Source organism: Parasteatoda tepidariorum, chromosome 10, assembly GCF_982258835.1.
Source record: "Parasteatoda tepidariorum strain Cologne lab strain chromosome 10, Ptep-v5.0, whole genome shotgun sequence".
In the NCBI taxonomy this organism is placed as follows: Eukaryota; Metazoa; Arthropoda; class Arachnida; order Araneae; family Theridiidae; genus Parasteatoda; species Parasteatoda tepidariorum.
Genome location: NC_141764.1, coordinates 85,233,862 through 85,244,013, shown reverse-complemented (window position 1 = coordinate 85,244,013; position 10,152 = coordinate 85,233,862). Strand labels below are relative to the sequence as shown.

The window sequence follows — 10,152 nt, the reverse complement described above, 5'->3', positions numbered from 1 at the left end:
TGATGGTTTGTTTAACCATCAGAATTATGTTGAACCATCAAAAATTCCTATTAAACCATCATGGAAATGCATAGTTGGAACCATCATGGTTCATCATGGATTGTTGGTCCAAGAGAAGCAAACTTCTTTTAATAGCTAATCATCATAGTATTAAAATAGTATTTTCCATCATGGAATGATGGAAGTTAGCTGGCATATCAAAACCCATGAACGCTTAAGGGCAATTCCATATGTGACGGAATGACGTTTTGACTTGCAAAATAACAATTAATTGAAGTTTCTATGTATCTAATTTCAAATAATATATCTAATTCTATGTATCTAATGTATCTAATTTCTCATGCATATAATTATTATTGGCATAATGCGCTTCATAAGCTAAAAAGCAGGATTTTCTATCTTTTTTACTTTTAATTTTACGAACTTTTTATTGGCGTGACGGAATGACATTTTGGCAACCAAGCTTTTGCATGCCGCTTAGAACTGGTAGTTTCTGCGAATTTTGCAGCTATTATTTTTCTGAACTATTTTATACTTTTAGTATAATGTGTAAGCAATGAAAAATGGGAATTTGGAAAATTAACCTCAGGTTGGCTAGCAGTTATTAACATCTATTTGCTGTGACGGAATGACAAAAAGTTTAGTAGAAGAAAGCCTTCATTTAAAAAATGTTTTATTAATACGTAAATGATAAACAGAATGTAACAGATAAGCAGGATTAATATTTATGTAAGAATTAGTAAAAATTTCAGCATTTTGAAAATTAGATTGTCTCTGAAGAGGTTTTATATCTAACTTGTCAATGTCACATCTTATCTAAAATTATCAAAAATGAAACGGCAATATGTAGACTTTGGCAATTTTTTAATATATTTTTAAAATTAAAATATGCAATTCATAAAAAAAAAATTTCACTTAAAAGTTGACACTTCCGTGGAATTGCCCATAATGGAAAATGTTGGATGATGGTGACCATCATGAATAACACTGAAAACAACATAAACCATGAACATGTTTTGATGGTACCACCTAAAATTTTCACTTGGGTACTGTGAGAGTTATAATTTTATAGCCCTAAAATCTTACATTTACTTCTTTTAGCAATTTGAAAACAAAAACTTAATTTAATAAATTTCAATTTCTTACCTCAGTTATGCTTGCGACTTCGCATTGGAAATACACTGGTATAATAACGCTTGATGATATAAACATTCCTATGGGTATCATAAAAATAGAGATAATAAAAGCAATGCCATATTTGTAAACTTCAGCTGGCGATGAAAGAAAAGAAGCCGTGGATGTTAAAGTGACAATGATGGAAAAAATGACAGGAAATTTTGCCATATTTCTTCCTGCCAACAAATAATCCGAAGATATTTTCTGCTGACCTTTGAAATACCTTGCACATAACCCTATCCCAGCTGATAACAAAAGTGTCAACGAAATAATAACATAATCGGCAACACCAAGACTGTATTTTTTAAACATTTTGATTTCTTTGTCTGATTTCAAACTTTTGCGACTTGCTCTAGCTTATTAAATGCGGTAAAAAGAATCCTCTGGTAATGAGACGCTGAAAAGAAATTAAGTTCATTTGAGGGAGATTTATGTTCGTAAAAACATATCATTTCTCATAATTATTACTGTCTTATTCTCATTAAACGTTGTTTATATTGATAACACGTGGAAGAAAATGCTATAAACTATAAACTCTAAGAAGGTAACATTTTTTGCAGTTGTTTTTTTATTTTTTTTTCAATAATTAATTTGTCTTGCATTTGAATATCAATTGAAAGAATAGATATATACTGTGCGCTGTTAAATCGTAATTGATATGTTTTAGAAATAGCATCAGTTATTTGAACCACAGCACTATAAATTAAAAAAAAAAAAACAGACAAACTGCTATTCAGGCTAATATGACAGTAAAATGCTATTCAAAATTTACTGTAAGGTTACAGCTGCTATTCAAAATTTACAGTAAACTACACAGTAAAAGTGATCTATATTAATATAAGAAGCGGTTTTCATCTCCTCCATTTTGTATCGAAAACCAGTTTTTTTGATACATTTTAAAAGTTTGCGTGATGGGCTGAAATTGAGGTTAGTGCGTTATCTTCTTCAGCGGGTTACAAGAATTGAACCGTATCAATAGCTGATTGGTTATTTTTTTGATGAAGTGTCATCTCTCATTTTTTATATATACTGTACATTTATTCAATAATTATTGAACTTTAGTTTGGAGCTTAACTTGAATGATATTACTCTGAAGAGTTATACACATGAAGAATTTTATACATCTCCATATTTTTTTTAAAAATAATGCCAGGCCTATCTATACTAATGCAGTGGAAAAGAATGTTTGTAATATTTTTAACTAGTTTCATGTCTCGTTATTGTTATTGTTAATTTACGTCGCACTAGAGCTGCACAATGGGCTATTGGCGACGGTCTGGGAAACATCCCGAAGGATGATCCGAGGACATGCCATCACAATTTTGATCCTCTGCTGAGGGGATGGCACCCCCGTTTCGGTAGCCCGACGACCTGTGCGCGAAATCGAGCACTTTACGGTAGCACAGTTTAACGAGGACCAATACCGCACACCCTCGGTCCCTACGCAGACTGATCCAAGTGGGTCATCCACCCGCACACTGACCGCAGCCAGTGATGCTTGACTTCGGTGATCTGCTGGGAAGCGTGTCTTAACGATCAGTCCACTGCGGGACTTCATGTCTTGTATACCTTATTGAATAGTAAGTCATTTTTTTCTCATGCATTCAAATAAATAACAAAATCTGCTTTTATAAATTATCACATATTTATCAAATTATTTTAGGCCATTTCATGAGGTAGTTATTTTGTGATTTTTTTTCTCAATTATTTTTAATTAGAAGTAACTATTAAGCTTCCTCAATTCCTAAGTTTGAATTGTTATCCTTCTTCTGAAATTTAGTCTATGCAAACATTGGTTTATACAAAAAAGCTTGGTTTTTAAATTGAATGTAAATACCTAACTGCTTCTTATAGTGAGTTAAAAAATTCAAAATTACTTTATAAAAAAGAAATTAAATTATATATACTTAAAATGCAAGAAAAGGGGGCTTCTTAATTTAAAATAGATGTTTGATTTGATTTTGACATATCAAATACAAACGGTACAGAAGGTTAAGATATTGAATTAAACGAATTATTTCATTTTATCCCTTTCAAATAAAGAAACTTTACAATAAAAAAATCAGTAATCTATTGATAAAAATAGTTTTATTTGACTCACATATTAGGTAAAGACATATAAAAATAATTTATTTAGTTTTTTTTAAAATGTTGTATATATTTGATATAATATATGTGATACAAATAAATTATGCTTTAAAAACTTTTAGTTGTAAATTTATATTCAAACAAATTAAATAGATCTTGTCATATTATTTATTTTTATATTTGATCTGTACATGAGTAATTTTCAAAAACTTAACAATATCATTTTTAAATGAAATATTACAAGATTAGCTTGAGATAAAAATTTACAATTTTATAGAACTTCAAGAAATAATTTTACCATGCACTTTCATGCTTATATCAAAGATTTCTTAAAGCGCAACAAGAACTATTTCCTTAAAACAAAATTTTTTTCGAAATTATTTAAATGACACTCTTCTGACCTGCTTGAAATTTTTTCTTAAGAAAAAATTTCAAATGCATCAAATTTTTAATAATTTAAGTAGTAATAGTCATCTATCTGTATATTTGAAGGTGCAAAATAATATTTGTTTTAATAATATTTCCATTTAATTATTTCACTCACCAAATTGTATAGTTTAAAAATTTGTCCATAGGTCTACTTGACCTAGGTATATTTTTGATTATTTTAGGAAAATATATAGAATTTACAGTCTTGGGCCTGCAACAGTGTTTAGTCCCGCAGTGGACTGATGGTTAAGTCATGATACCCAGTAGAACACCACAGCCAAGCAGAACTGGCTATAAGCAGCATGCAGTGGATGGCCACATTGATCAGCCAACAAAGGGACCGAGGGTGTGCGGTATCTGTCCTCGTGAAACTGTTCTACCCTAGAAGTGCTCGACGCTGCGTGCAGGTCGTCAGGCTACCGTAACAGGGGTGCAATCCCCTCTCAAAATTGCGATGACTTGTCTTCGGGTTATCCTCTGGGTTGTTCTGACCGTTGCCTATAGTTCATAGTGCAGCTCTAATGTTATGTAAACTACCAGCAACATCAACATTGTTCATTCCCCCATTTTGTTGGATTGATAGAGTGCTTAAAAAATTTGATTCATTCGATGTTCTTATAGCTTTGAAGTTCTAAAGTGATGCGTGTAAAACTTTTTGCTTTCATTCTCATGAAAAGAGAGCACAAAAATAAACGGACCACTTTACATGACAACCTTTGATCTAATGATTGAATCAGGGATGGGCAAACTATGGCCCGCGGGCCAATTGTGCCCCCCCCGGAAGGTTTCATTCGGCCCGCGGATAGAATTTTAACTTGCCGATGCGTTGCGAATATAAATAATATACATTATACATCCATTTTATATTCGAAGATACAAAATGACATTTGTCACAGATCTTCTTTGTCATATGAACAACTTGAATGTTAAGATGCAAGGAAAAATCAATTTATTGATGATATCTGGGCCCATCTCAAAGCTTTTAAACTGAAGCTTAATTTGTTTGCAGGGCAGCTAGCTAAGAACGACTTGTCTCCTTTCTCGAAGTTAAATTCAATACCACCAGTAAATAAGAAAAAGCTTAAGAATTATGAGGATGTCTTGAAAAAACTCTATTTTTAGTTTCAGGTATCAATATTTCAGTACCTTTCAAACAGAGTTAGATATATTTACAAGAGACAGAAAAACACTTTTAAATATCTAATTTTTTTTTAAAAATTAGTTAAATCCAAAAAGTCTTGCACGAGTGCCATTTTGTACTAATGTTACCTAGTGTTTTGGGTTGGATTCAAAATAACAATGCTATAGAGTTGAACATTGATAGTAGTAAATTCAGAATTAGGTCGGTTATTCAAATCTGGTTATAAAATATAATTAATTATGTTATGACCCACAAAGGAATTTTAGTTAAATACGCTCCAACAAACACGCCTACTCTTGACAGCTAAAATTCATCCCAATCAATTTTCTCTGGTACCTTTCAGTGGGCCGTAAGGGCCTATTATAAGAGTCGGATGAAGTCCACTTTCAATGGATCCCGTCCCACGTCGATATCCACGGAAACGAGTTGGCTGACACTCTTGCAAAGAAGGGACTAGACCATCCAGCCCCCTCCACCTCAGAGCTTACCTACCTTGAAAGTTTCGCTAGGCAAAAGGCCCAGAACAAACAAAAGTGGCTGCTTCCTCCTTTTCACTACTGGTATAAACCAAAAAGACCAGGACTCTCTCTATTTCTTCCTGGCGACAGGCAGACCAACACTTGCTTAACCCGACTGGCCAGTGGACACCTGAAAAATCTCACATTTTCTGCCAATCGAACGATCTTTCCTCTTTGCCCTAAATGCCAACAAAACCAGGCATCACCTGAGCATATCTTGAACTGTTTAGGTCTGGACTGGAACGACATTCATTCTTCTCCCCTTTTAGTTTCGGACTTCCTAAATGTCAACATAAGAGTCGGTATTTTGATGCTTATTTTAGAATATTTTGTATCAATTAAAACAGCTGTTACACTGTCACTAAACTGTTGTTGTTGTTAATTTACGTCGCGCTAGAGCTGCACAATGGGCTATTGGCGACGGTCTGGGAAACATCCCTGAGGATGATCCGAAGACATGCCATCACAATTTTGATCCTGTGCAGAGGGGATGGCACCCCTGCTTCGGTAGCCCAACGACCTGCACGCGATATCGAGCACTTTACGGTAGAACAGTTTAACGAGGACCAATACCGCACACCCTCGGTCCCTACGCAGACTGATCCAAGTGGTCACCCACCCGCACACTGACCGCAGCCAGTGATGCTTGACTTCGGTGATCTGCTGGGAACCGTGTCTTAACGATCAGTCCACTGCGGGACGTCACTAAACAGTAGTACCATAGTTGTAAAAAATAAGCAACGTTGGCATCAATAATTATGTCGCGATACTTTATGGTTTTCTTAAATAATTACCTTTCCTCCATTATTATGCTTTTTAATCCACAACTTGCTTTATTTAATTTATCGTAGATATTAAAATATTTATTTTTGTAGAAACACTGCTCAAAAGAGTAACTAAACGTGTATCCTCAGGTAATTTTTAGAAACACTAATTCGTTGTTGGATTCGGTAACTTTATTGTAGATATCGATGTAAAGTAAATCAGTACAAGTTAAAATTTTATACAAAAGGGAAATACTGAGCTATTAATTCTATCTACTCATGGTTTCAACCCTATTTTAAATAAAAATCTACTAACAAAGGCAAAATTACCACCCATTCATGAGATTAGTTTGAAGACAAGACGAACTGGACAATGCGTTTAACATGGGATGGCCCTGCTAACATCGCATTTACTTGGACACCCGAAGGAAAACGTAAGAGGAAAGTCGAGACGGCAAAGATACATGCAACAATATCTGCGCAAAAGCAAAACTAAACGGATGGAAGGAGGCAAGAGGACTGACGCGGGACAAGGGTTGTCAAAAAACGAGACTGGCGTGAAGATGATAGGTAAGTTATTAATCTGTTTCATTTAATTCAGTATAAAAAATATACAAGATACGCTGTGAGGAATATTTTGCATTGTTGAAATGAAAAGAGAGTTGTGAACAGCTTCCCGACATTACTACGCATTCCAAATCTAATTCCAAAATTCAAGTATACTGTTTCTCGCCTATTTCTACTATACTTTTCTTATTCAGATTTTTTATAGGGATCGAGTTCAATGCACAGTCTAAAGAAACGAGATGCAGATAGCCAGATACAATAATCTGCTTTCACGGTCAAAAAAAAATCACAGAACAGTGCTATAGAGAAACCATCTGAAAAAGAAGCAAAAAATCAGAGCTTTGGGGTTGAAGAAATATTCTAAAAACCCTCGCTTCCTTTCAAAAGGCTTAATTTTAAGAAAATAATCCATGGTATTGTGTTCATTTTCAACTGTACAATAAAGAGATAATATTATAAAATGTATCAAGATTACTTTAACAGAAATGTTATTTCCGAGTACATTTAGCAAATTTCGTTGATATATTTAAAAACATGCAAGATGAATTTGAATTATTAATAGTTAAATTAGTAAATAAAAGTTAGCAACCAAGAAACCCATTTCCGAATAAACTTTAAAACTATAGTTTTACAGTATACAGATTATAACCTAAACTGTATACAGATTATAGACACTGCCATTTTTTTCCAAGTTCGTGTCTACATATTATAGACACATTAAAAAATACATTTTAGAAACCAGAAAGCAACTAAGTTCTAAATTGTAACCTATTTTTCAAAAGTAGTTCACTTTTGAAAATAAAACACCAAGGAACACAGTACAAATAAAGCATGAATTCAAAATATAAATTGAACATGAAAAATGACCTCAAGAAGAAATTTGTATTTTTGATTGAAAGCAAATTTGGTTTGATTACCCAAATTCCATATTTTAACACCACGCAATAACACAAAGGAAATAAAAAAGTTATCATTGCAAATCTACGCAATTATCATAGCATTATCTACGCAATTGCCAACTTAGTGATCTGTGAAATTTTTGAAGACGAAATCCTTACTTTCCCAAAGTTTTGTGAATCTATGTGCACTAGGAATACAGATATCCGAGAATTCAATCACGGGATTTTCGTTTTGTTACATGAAGTACTTTGACTAAATTGCAATTCCATCTAAATGTCAGAAGAAATGCAACTTTGCTTTACCATTGTTATAAATTGATAGAACAAAGTGTTACCAAATAAAATGACACGTTTTAGAATAAATGAAAATTTATTTTGGTTGAAACGACCAATGATTTTTTGCCTGAAATTGCTCAAAATTTTTTATATAATGGGTCGATTTCAAACCCAAAGCTTCTGGAGTCGGCTCCAAACTGTTCTAACGATTTAGTTCGAAAACAAACAGAAAAATTTAATAGGTCTTCTTCCTAAGAGTAGAGTGGAGATATTATTCCCTTCTCTTTTCGTTATAAATAAATGATTCTGTGTAGATTTCAGATGTATTGATAAAAAAACATTTTTATCTTAATACAAGATAATTTCCAACACTGAACCAAAGATAATTTTTGTCACTTTCTCATCAAAATAAAAATTCATATAAAATATACAATTTTGGAGTTGAGAATTTGGTCCATTTTGTATATGTATTTGGTGCATTTAAAAAAACAATCAAAACGCATTCAGTAGGAATATTTTCAAGGTTTGAAAAAATCGTGAATTATATAACTTAATTTTTAAAGGTTTTAACTTTTTTATTGTAATTTATTGTCTGAAAGTAACATTTGAAATATTGATAAAAGAATTATTTTTAAACCATTCCAACCATTTTTTAATAAACTATCGTTAACCGTTAAATTTATAAAAAGTTTAAGAAATCCAAAGTGGGCTCCAAAAGCTCCAAATTGAGTACAGATCCATATTTATACAGCATTTAAAAGTTTTAAATGTGTTTTTAATTGTTTGAAGTTGTTATGCGCTGGTTTTCCTAACTTGAATTTCTATTGAAATGAATAAATGAGAAAATATAACCAATAAAATTCATATAGTTTATTGTACATAAATAATATTTTTGGTTGAATAATGTCTTTTGAAATTTTTATAAAGGAGCAAAACTATTTATAAGTATTTTAAAATTATTTGGTGGTGCTATATATACGAAATAAATTCAGTAATATATTCTTTGAAAATTTTATATTCAGTGCTATATATTTTTAGCGCACACGTGCCATTTTTTTATTTTAGAGAAATTAATGTGAATAATTAAATTGAAATTTGTTCTCAATTAAAAAATTAATCTATGTATAGTTCGAATTAGATTTTTAAATGAGCGCATTAACATGAGCTAGCATTTTGTTTAAAAAATTGGATTTTGGGTTATTTAGCTTTTTAAAATAATTCATGAAATATATTTTGTTTTTTGGTAAAATATTTTACTTTCGAATATTTGATGTTTCAATTCTATTCTTTGAAACTATCAAACACCTAAGAGCTATAAATTTTTATCTTGACTAACTTTTATTTAAAAATATGCTCGAATGGTCGGTCCTTTTTCTGAATTTATCGAGAAATTCGACATTTAATATTTTTTTTTCTTCTTCCTCTGTTGCTTAACATTACTTCTGGTGGCATCTTTTTTGACGATCTGATGAAACAACGTTAATAGGTTTTAATTCATGGGCGTCACAGGTGTTCAATTTTTGAGGGGGTAGAAATTGAAATAAATAGTCTCAACAGTTCTCTAAATTTTTCGCATATGAAAAAGAAAACTTGCAAATATAAGAAGATTTATTATTTTTCTTTCTTTTCTTTAGCTTTGTGGAAATTAAATTGATAATAATTCATGAAATTTTTCTTTATTTTATTTTATAACCGTAGTTGAACTGCCGGCCCATTTTTGGGTTTATGACACTACTGTTCAACTCAGTAGCCTTGCAATTTTAAAACCAATCCAAATGACAAGGGAACTCCTGGATCAAATATTGGAAGAAATTTGCTTTCGTGGAGGACTTTTTGATGGAACTAACCCGTATTTGCGTTACATAGAGAGGAAGAACACGAGAACCTCCCACGGTTAGCCAGACGACAAAGAGACTCTAAGTCGTCAAAGAGACGACAAAGAGACCCATAATCCGTCTACCACTGAGGATGTTTCACACCAGCACTGTGGTGGGTGCAAGCCGGTTGCTGAATGCGTATCGACCAGCTATCGGTGGGATTCGAACCCGATTCACCTCATTGGAAGGCGAGCGACTATCGCGACTCCCTCTTCATCATTATTTTTCTTATATCCGTCATTGAACAGCCGACCCAATTTTGGATTTACGATTACTAATGTTCAACTCCGCAACCTTGAAATTTTGAACCCATCCAGAAGACAGGGAAACTCCTGGATCAGTACCCCTAGTGGTTTCGATTTGTTATGGGAACATGGAGATTTTGCTACTTGTTATGGGAACAAGGAGGACTTTGCG

General features: G+C 32.6%; 1 protein-coding gene across 1 annotated transcript in view; it reads left to right on the top strand.

Annotated features, from left to right (window-relative positions):
- Positions 1-10,152, top strand: part of LOC107447615 (sodium-coupled monocarboxylate transporter 1) — a 170,977-nt gene that overhangs the window by 148,497 nt on the left and 12,328 nt on the right. The gene's annotated exons all lie outside the window — the stretch shown is intronic.